General features: G+C 38.7%; 2 non-coding genes across 2 annotated transcripts; both read right to left on the bottom strand.

Annotated features, from left to right (window-relative positions):
- Positions 1 to 2,918: 2,918 nt before the first annotated feature.
- Positions 2,919 to 3,022, bottom strand: LOC130984014 (small nucleolar RNA R71). The gene has a single exon (XR_009087976.1). It is a non-coding gene; the product is annotated as a small nucleolar RNA R71 (small nucleolar RNA).
- Positions 3,023 to 8,386: 5,364 nt separating this feature from the next.
- LOC130983810 (small nucleolar RNA R71) lies at positions 8,387 to 8,494 on the bottom strand. Its single transcript, XR_009087784.1, has one exon. It is a non-coding gene; the product is annotated as a small nucleolar RNA R71 (small nucleolar RNA).
- Positions 8,495 to 10,720: the final 2,226 nt, after the last annotated feature.

The raw sequence follows: 10,720 nt of genomic DNA, 5'->3' as shown, positions 1-10,720 counted from the left end.
ACAGAGCTTGAATGTGTATCTCTTAGATTCCCCAACAGAATCTTCGTGGTATAAGCTAGATGGATGGCGGCATTTATGAGGATCCGGAAAGTCTCACCTTGTCTGTGGTATTCCGAGTAGGATCCTGGGAATCCGGAAAGTCTATCCTTATCTGTGGTATTCCGAGTAGGATTCCGGTAATGAATGACTGTGACGTGCTTCAAACTTGCAAGTGCTGGGCGTTAGTGACAGACGCAAAAGAATCAAGGGATTCTATTCCAGTAGGCGCGGGAACCAACCAGTGATTAGCCGTACTGTGACAGAGTGCGTGAGCATTAGTTTTCACTGCGAGGATGGGATGTAGCCATCAACCATGGGTGATGCCTCCAGACGATTAGCCATGCGAGTGACAGCCGCATAGGATCATTTTCCCGAGAGGATTGAAAGTAGCCACCGCTGATGGTGAACCCCTATACAAAGCTTGCCATGGAAAGGAGTAAGAAGGACTGAGTAGAAGCGGTAGGAGAGCAGGCGTCCTTGAGTCATACAGCATCTCCATTCACTTATCTGAAATTCCTACCAATGAATCTGCATAAGTATTCTATCCCTTTTATTATTTTCTTATTATTAATTTCCGAAATCTTAAACAATTTTAATCTGCCTAACTGAGATTTGCAAGGTGACCATAGCTTGCTTCATACCAACAATCTCTGTGGGATTGACCCTTACTCACGTAAGGTTTATTACTTGGACGACCCAGTACACTTGCTGGTTAGTTGAACGGAGTTGTGAATTTAACCAAGAGACACAATAGTTTTTGTGTACATACCAAAGAGCCAATATTGATGATCACAATTTCGTCCACCAAGTTTTTGGCGCCGTTGCCGGGGATTGTTCGAGTATGGACAACTGACGGTTCATCTTGTTGCTCAGATTAGGTAATTTTCTTTTCAAAAACTTTTCCAAAATCTTTCTTTTCTTTTTCGTTTTTCTAAAAATATTTTCGAAAAAAAAAATAATAATAAAAATACAAAAAAATCATAAAATCATAAAAACCAAAAATATTTTGTGTTTCTTGTTTGAGTCTTGAGTCAATTTTTAAGTTTGGTGTCAATTGCATGCTTTAAAAATCATTCTTGCATTTTTTCGAAAAATCCCATGCATTCATGGTGTTCTTCATGATCTTCAAGTTATTCTTGGTAAGTCTTCTTGTTTGATCTTGATGTTTTCTTGTTTTGTGCAGTTTGTTGTTTTTCATGTGCATCTTTGCATTCATATTTTCCATGCATTAAAGATTTCTAAGTTTGGTGTCTTGCATGTTTTCTTTGCATTACAAATTTTTCAAAATTATGTTCTTGATGTTCATCATGATCTTCAAAGTGTTCTTGGTGTTCATCTTGACATTCATAGCATTCTTGCATGCATTCATTGTTTTGATCTAAAAATTTTATGCATTGAATATTGTTGTTGTTTTTCTCTCTCATAATTAAAAATTCAAAAATCAAAAAAAATATCTTTTCCTTATTTCCCTCCAAATTTTCGAAATTTTGGATTGACTTGGTCAAAAATTTTCAAAATTAGTTGTTTCTTACAAGTCAAGTCAAAATTTCAATTTTAAAAATCTTATCTTTTCAAAATCATATTTTTTTCAATTTTTTTATTATTATTTTCGAAAATTTCAAAAATATTTTTGAAAATTATTTTCAAAATCTTTTTCTTATCTTTATATCATATTTTCAAAAACTCACTAATAATTAATGTGATTGGTTCAAAAATTTGAAGTTTGTTACTTTCTTGTTAAGAAGGGGTCAATCTTTAAAGTTCTAGAATCTTATCTTGTAGTTTCTTGTTAGTGAAGTAAATAATTTCAAAATTTTTGAATTAAATCTTTTTATCTTTTATTTTCTCTTTTTCAAAAAAAAAATATTTTATATTTTTCAAAAATTTGATTTCAAAATATCTTATCTAGCTTCTTATCTTCTTATCTTTTTAAATTTTGATTTCAAATCTTTTTCAATCAACTAACTAACTTTTTGTTTGTTTCTTATCTTTTTCAAAACCACCTAACTACTTCTCTCTCTTCTATTTTCGAAAATATCTCACTCTTTTTCAAAAATTCTTTTTAATTAACTAATTGTTTCAAATTTTAATTTTAATTACATTTATCTTTAATTTTCGAAAATTACTAACTCCTTTTCAAAATTATTTTCGAATTCTCCCTCCTCTTCTCTTCTTCTATTTAATTATTTAATTACTAACACTTCTCTTCACCTCTCTTCATCCAAAAAATCCGAACCCTCTTCTTCATTCTTCTACCCCTTTCTTTTTCTACTAACATAAAGGAATCTCTATACTGTGACATAGAGGATTCCTCTCTCTTTTCTTGTTTTCTTCTCTTTCATATGAGCAGGAACAAGGATAAAGGCACTCTTGTTGAGATTGATCCAGAACCTGAAAGGACTCTGAAGAGAAAATTAAGAGAAGCTAAATTACAACAATCCAGAAACAACCTTTCAGAAATTTTCGAACAAGAGAAGGAGATGGCAGCCGAAAATAATAATAATAATGCAAGGAGAATGCTTGGTGACTTCACAAAGCCAACGTCCAAGTTTGATGGAAGAAGCATCTCCATTCCTGCCATTGGAGCCAATAACTTTGAGCTTAAGCCTCAACTAGTTGCTTTAATGCAACAAAACTGCAAGTTTTATGGACTTCCATCTGAAGATCCTTATCAGTTTTTAACTGAATTCTTGCAGATCTGTGAGACTGTAAAGACGAATGGAGTTGATCCTGAAGTCTACAGACTCATGCTTTTCCCTTTTGCTGTAAGAGACAGAGCTAGAATATGGTTGGATTCACAACCCAAGGATAGCCTGGACTCATGGGATAAGCTGGTCACTGCCTTCTTGGATAAATTCTTTCCTCCTCAAAAGCTGAGCAAGCTGAGAGTGGATGTTCAAACCTTCAAACAAAAAGATGGTGAATCCCTTTATGAAGCTTGGGAAAGATACAAGCAGTTGACTAAAAGATGTCCATCTGACATGTTTTCAGAATGGACCCTATTAGATATATTCTATTATGGTCTCTCTGAATTTTCGAAAATATCATTGGACCATTCTGCAGGTGGATCTATTCACCTGAAGAAAACGCCTGAAGAGGCTCAAGAACTCATTGACATGGTTGCAAACAACCAGTTCATGTATACCTCTGAGAGGAATTCCGTGAATAATGGGGTACCTCAGAAAAAAGGAGTTCTTGAAATTGATGCTCTGAATGCCATATTGGCTCAGAACAAAATGTTGACTCAACAGGTCAACATAATCTCTCAAAATCTGAATGGATTGCAACATGCATCCAACAGTGCTAGAGAGGCAGCTTCTGAAGAAGCTTATGATCCTGAGAACCCTGCCATGGCAAAGGTTAATTACATGGGTGAACCTTATGGAAACACCTACAACTCATCATGGAGAAATCACCCAAATTTCTCATGGAAGGATCAACAAAAGCCTCAACAAGGCTTTAACAATGGTGGACGCAATAGGCTGAACAATAGTAAGCCATATCCATCATCTTCTCAGCAACAGACAGAGAACTCTGAACAAAACAATTCTAATTTAGCCAATATAGTCTCTGATCTGTCAAAGGCCACTTTCAGTTTCATGAATGAAACCAGATCCTCCATTAGAAATTTGGAAGCACAAGTGGGCCAGCTGAGTAAGAAAGTTATTGAAACTCCTCCCAATAGTCTCCCAAGTAATACAGAAGAAAATCCAAAAGGAGAATGCAAGGCCATTGACATAGTCAATATGGCCGAATGCACAAGGGAGGAGGAGGACGAAAATCCTAATGAGGAAGACCTCCTGGGACGTTCCTCAAGCAAGAAGGAGTTTCCTATTAAGGATCCTGAGGAATCTGAGGCTCATCTAGAGACCATAGAGATTCCTTTAAATCTCCTTCTGCCATTCATGAGCTCTGAAGAATATTCATTCTCTGAAGAGAATGAAGATGTGACTGGAGAGCAAGTTGCTCAATACTTAGGAGCTATCATGAAGCTGAATGCCAAGCTGTTTGGTAATGAGACTTGGGAAAGTGAACCTCCCTTGCTCATTAGTGAACTAGATACTTGGATTCAGAGAACTCTACCTCAAAAGAAACAAGATCCTGGCAAGTTCTTAATACCTTGCACCATTGGCACCATGAGCTTTGAAAAAGCTCTATGTGATCTTGGGTCAGGGATAAATCTTATGCCACTCTCTGTAATGGAGAAGCTGGGGATCATTGAGGTACAACCTGCCTTGTTCTCATTACAATTGGCAGATAAGTCCATAAGACAAGCTTATGGAATAGTGGAGGACGTGCTAGTAAGGGTTGAAGGCCTTTACATCCCTACTGATTTCATAATCCTAGACACTAGGAAGGAAGATGATGAATGCATCATCCTAGGAAGACCTTTCCTAGCCACAGCAGAAGCTGTAATAGATGTCAACAGAGGTGAGTTAGTCCTTCAATTGAATGGGGACTGATGAGCGGATAATTTATATACTTTTTGGCATTGTTTTTAGTATGTTTTTGGTTTGATCTAGTTAGTTTTTAGTATATTTTTATTAGTTTTTAGTTAAAATTCACTTTTCTGGACTTTACTATGAGTTTGTGTGTTTTTCTGTGATTTCAGGTATTTTCTGGCTGAAATTGAGGGACCTGAGCAAAAATCTGATTCAGAGACCAAAAAGGACTGCAGATGCTGTTGGATTCTGACCTCCCTGCACTCGAAGTAGATTTTCTGGAGCTACAGAAGCCCAATTGGCGCGCTCTCAACGGCGTTGGAAAGTAGACATTCTGGGCTTTCCAGCAATATATGTTAGTCCATACTTTGCCCAAGATTTGATGGCCCAAACCGGCGTTCAAAGTCACCTCAAGAAATTCCAGCGTTAAACGCCGGAACTGGCACCCAAATGGGAGTTAAACGCCCAAACTGGCACCAAAGCTGGCGTTTAACTCCAAGAAGAGTCTCTACACGAAAAATGCTTCATTGCTTAGCCCAAGCACACACCAAGTGGGCCCGGAAGTGGATTTTTATGTCATTTACTCATTTCTGTACACCTTAGGCTACTAGTTTTCTATAAGTAGGACCTTTTACTATTGTATTAAAAATCTTCGGATCTTTGGAACCTTTTTCTTTAGATCTTTTGATCACTTTGGGAGGCTGGCCATTCGGCCATGCCTAGACCTTGTTCTTATGTATTTTCAACGGTGGAGTTTCTACACACCATAGATTAAGGTGTGGAGCTCTGCTGTACCTCGAGTATTAATGCAATTACTATTGTTCTTCCATTCAATTCCGCTTGTTCTTGTTCTAAGATATCACTTGTTCTTCAACTTGATGAATGTGATGATCCGTGACACTCATCATCATTCTCACCTATGAACAAGGTGACTGACAACCATTCTTGTTCTACAAGCAACCAAGGCTTAGTGAATATCTCTTGGATTCTTTAACCAGAATCTTCGTGGTATAGGCAGGACCTGATGGCGGCATTCAAGAGAATCCGGAAGGTCTAAACCTTGTCTGTGGTATTCTGAGTAGGATTCAATGATTGAATGACTGTGACGTGCTTCAAACTCCTAGCAGGCGGGGCGTTAGTGACAGACGCAAAAGTATCGATGGATATTATTCCGGCCTGACCAAGAACCGACAGCTGAATTCCGCTATGCCGTGACAGGACATATGCAATCGCTTTCACTGAGAGGATGGGAGGTAGCCATTGACAACGGTGAAACCCTACACGAGCTTGCCATGGAAAGGAGTAAGAAGGATTGGATGAAGGCAGTAGGAAAGCAGAGAGACGGAAGGGAAGGCATCTTCATGCGCTTATCTGAAGTTCCTACCAATGAATTACATAAGTATCACTATCTTTATCTTTTATGTTATTTTCGTTCATCATCATATACATTTTAGTTTGCCTGACTAAGATTTACAAGATGACCATAGCTTGCTTCAATGCTAACAATCTCCGTGGGATCGACCCTTACTCACGTAAGGTATTACTTGGACGACCCAGTGCACTTGCTGGTTAGTTGTGCGAAGTTGTGTAATGCCATGGAATTGAACCACCAAGTTTTTGGAGTTCATGACCAGGGATTATGAGAGTTGTGAAAAGTATTGTTCACAATTTCATGCACCAAGTTTTTGGCGCCGTTGCCGGGGATTGTTCAAGTTTTGAGCAAGCTTTTAGTAACAATGCCGGGGATTGTTCAGTTTGGACAACTGACGGTTCATCTTGTTGCTTAGATTAGGCATTTATTTTTTTTCGAAATTCTTGAAGATGAATTCTAGAGTTTCATGATGATTTGTTGAAATCTGGCTGGCTGAGAAGCCATGTCTAATCTGATTGGACCGAGGTTTCAACTTATCACCACAAAAGCTTGTTGATTTTCATCAATTTTGCTTTTGGAGCAGTGATCTGCTAAGGCTTGGCTGACCTTTGGTCATGTCTAGTGTTTTGGACCGAAGCTTTCTTTGAAAGCTTGGCTGGCTGTGAAGCCATGTCTAATTCCTGGACCGGAGTCTTAGACTAGCATTGCACTGATTCCTGGAATTCTCATTAAGAATTTTGATACCTTTTTCCACTTAATTTTCGAAAAACACAAAAAAAATTACAAAATCATAAAAACCAAAAATATTTGATGTTTCTTGCTTAAGTCTAGTGTCTCATCTTAAGTTTGGTGTCAATTGCATGCATTCATTCATGTGTCTTAAGGATCTTCAAGAAATTCTTGATGATTTCTTACTCTGATCTTTGAATTCTTTTGGCTTGAGTGTTTATGCGTCTCATATAGTGTCAGTAGTATACAAACTGCTAAGTTTGGTGTCTTGCATGCATTGTTATTTGATTCTTGTTGCATTTTGATTATTAAAAATCCAAACATATTTTTAATTTGTGTCTTTTCAAGTCAATGATACAAAGAATTGAAGATTCAGAACATACTGCAGAGGAATTATACAGAAAAAGCTGAGCATTCAAAAATGCCCAGTGAAGAAGACAGACTGGCGTTTAAACGCCAGCCAGGATACCTGGTTGGGCGTTTAACGCCCAAAGAGGTAGCATTTTGGGCGTTAAACGCCAGAATGTATACCATTCTGGGCGTTTAACGCCAGGATGGTGCTAGGGGGAAGATTTTGTTTTCAAAATCAATTTTTTTTCAAGTTTTCAAAGTTTTTCAAAATCAAATCTTTTTCAAATCATATCTTTCAATCAAATGTTTTCAAAATCAATTTCTTTCCTTTTCAAAGATACTTCCTAACAATTAATGATTTGATTGAACATCTCAATTTGTTACCTTTTCTGTTGAGAAAGGTTTAATGTTTGAATCATATCTTTTCTTGTTAGGCAAGTCACTAATCTTCAAAATCAAATCTTTTAAAATAATTTTCAAAACATATCTTTTAAAAATTGTTTTCAAATCATATCTTCTCAATCACATTTTTTTTAAAACCAATCATATCTTCTCAACCACATCTTTTTCAAAATAGTTTTCAATCAAATCTTTTTAACTTCTAATCTCAAAATCTTTTTCAAAAATCACTTTATTTCTTTTCCACTTTCAATTTTCAAAAATTATCAATCAATTTTTAAAATGTTTTTGACATCTTTTTAATTAATTTTCGAAAATCCTCTTCCCTCCTTCTCACATCCTTCTATTTATGGAGTACTGCTCCTTCTTAATGCACAATTCGAACTCTATCTCATCAAGTTCGAATTCTTCTACCTTCTTTCTTCTATTTTTCTTTTCCTCTGACACTTCAAGGAATCTCTATACTGTGACATAGAGGATTCCACATTTCTCTTGTTCTCTTCTCTTTCATATGAGCAGGAGCAGAGACAAAGGCATTCTTGTTGAAGCTGACCCTGAACCTGAAAGGACCTTGAAGAGAAAGCTAAGAGAAGCTAAAGCACAACTCTCTGTTGAGGACCTGACCGAATTCTTCAAGGAAGAAGAACCCATGGCAGCCGAAAACAACAACAATGCCAACAATGCAAGGAAGGTGCTGGGTGACTTCACTGCACCTACTCCTGATTTCTATGGGAGAAGCATCTCTATCCCTGCCATTGGAGCAAACAACTTTGAGCTTAAGCCTCAATTAGTTTCTCTAATGCAACAGAATTGCAAGTTCCATGGACTTCCAATGGAAGATCCTCATCAGTTCTTAGCTGAATTCTTGCAAATCTGTGACACAGTCAAGACTAATGGGGTTAATCCTGAGGTCTACAGACTGATGCTATTCCCTTTTGCTGTAAGAGACAGAGCTAGAATATGGTTGGATTCTCAACCTAAAGAAAGCCTGGACTCTTGGGAAAAGCTAGTCAATGCTTTCTTGGCAAAGTTCTTTCCACCTCAAAGATGGAGTAAGCTTAGAGTGAAAGTCCAAACCTTCAGACAGAAGGATGGAGAATCCCTCTATGAAGCTTGGGAAAGTTACAAACAATTAATCAGAAGATGTCCCTCAGACATGCTTTCTGAATGGAGCATCATAGGTATTTTCTATGATGGTCTCTCTGAACTATCCAAGATGTCTTTGGATAGCTCTGCTGGAGGATCTCTTCATCTGAAGAAGACGCCTACAGAGGCTCAAGAGCTAATTGAAATGGTTGCAAATAACCAATTCATGTACACTTCTGAAAGGAATCCTGTGAACAATGGGACTAGTCAGAAGAAAGGAGTTCTTGAGATTGACACTCTGAATGCCATACTGGCTCAGAACAAGATATTGACTCAACAAGTCAATATGATTTCTCAAAGTCTGTCTGGAATGCAAAATACACCCGGCAGTACTAAGGAAGCTTCATCTGAAGAAGAAGCTTATGATCCTGAGAATCCTTCAATGGAGGAGGTGAATTACCTAGGAGAACCCTATGGAAACACCTACAACTCTTCATGGAGAAATCACCCAAATTTCTCATGGAAGAATCAAGAGAGACCTCAACAAGGTTTCAACAACAATAATGGTGGAAGAAACAGGTTTAGCAATGGCAAGCCTTTTCCATCATCTTCTCAGCAACAGACAGAGAGTTCTAAGCAGAGTACTTCTGACTTAGCAACAATGGTCTCTGATCTAATAAAGACCACTCAAAGTTTCATGACTGAAACAAGGTCCTCCATTAGGAATTTGGAAGGACAAGTGGGTCAGCTGAGTAAGAAAGTTACTGAACTCCCTCCTAGTACTCTCCCAAGTAATACAGAAGAAAATCCAAAGGGAGAGTGCAAGGCCATCAACATGGCCGAACCCTGGAAGGAAGAGGAGGCAGAGGACGCCACTGAGGAAGACCTCACTGCACGTCCACTGGCCTCTAATAAGTTCCCCAATGAGGAACCATGGGAATCTGAGGCTCAAAATGAGACCATAGAGATTCCATTGGACTTACTTCTGCCTTTCATGAGCTCTGATGAGTATTCTTCCTCTGAAGAGGATGAGTATGTCACTGAAGAGCAAGTTGCTAAATACCTTGGAGCAATCATGAAGCTAAATGACAAGTTATTTAGAAATGAGACTTGGGAAGATGAACTTCCCTTGCTCACCAAAGAACTGGATGACTTGTCTAGGCAGAAACTGCCTCAAAAGAGGCAGGATCCTGGGAAGTTTTCTATACCTTGCACCATAGGCACCATGACCTTCAAGAAGGCCTTGTGTGACTTAGGGTCAAGTGTAAACCTCATGCCCCTCTCTGTAATGGAGAAATTAGGGATCTTTGAGGTGCAAGCTGCAAAAATCTCACTAGAGATGGCAGACAACTCAAGAAAACAAGCCTATGGACTTGTAGAGGATGTTCTGGTAAAAGTTGAAGACCATTACATCCCTACTGATTTCGTAGTCCTAGAGACTGGGGAGTGCATGGATGAATCCATCATCCTTGGCAGACCCTTTCTAGCCACAGCAAAGGCTGTAATTGATGTTGATAGAGGAGAGTTAATCATTCAAGTGAATGAAGAATCCTTTGTGTTTAAGGCCCAAGGACATCCCTCTATCATCATGGAGAGGAAGCATGAAGAGCTTCCCTCAAACAGAGCCAAGCAGAGCCCCCACAGTCAAACTCTAAGTTTGGTGTTGGGAGGCCACAACCAAACTCTAAGTTTGGTGTTGAACCCCCACATTCAAACTCTAAGTTTGGTGTTGGGAGGTTCCAACACGGTTTCTGAGTATTTCTGAGGCTCCATGAGAGTCCTCTGTCAAGCTAATGACATTAAAGAAGCGCTTGTTGGGAGGCAACCCAATGTTTTATAGTTAACTATTTTCTTTTGTTATTTTATCTTTTTTGTAGGTTGATGATCATAAGAAGTCACAAAAGCAATAAAAAAAGCAAAAACAGAATGAAAAACAGGAAGAAAAACACACACCCTGGAGGAAGATGCTGCTGGCGTTTAAACGCCAGTAGCCTAGCAGTTGGGCGTTTAACGCCCAGTCTGGCACCATTCTGGGCGTTTAACGCCAGAAAGGGGCACCAGACTGGCGTTAAACGCCAGAAAAGGGCTAGAACCTGGCGTTAAACGCCAGGAATGGGCACCAGCCCGGCGTTTAACGCCAGAAATGGCTCAAACGTGAATTTTGATACCACTTGGTGCAGGGATGACTTTTCCTTGACACCACAGGATCTGTGGACCCCACAGGACCCCACCACCACTCTCTCTTCTTCCCCCATTCACCAATCACCTCAACACCTCTTCCCCAAAATCCTTCACCTATCAA

The sequence above is a fragment of the Arachis stenosperma genome, chromosome 5, assembly GCF_014773155.1.
Source record: "Arachis stenosperma cultivar V10309 chromosome 5, arast.V10309.gnm1.PFL2, whole genome shotgun sequence".
Lineage (NCBI taxonomy): Eukaryota > Viridiplantae > Streptophyta > Magnoliopsida > Fabales > Fabaceae > Arachis > Arachis stenosperma.
This window is presented reverse-complemented; position numbering and strand designations above follow the sequence as displayed.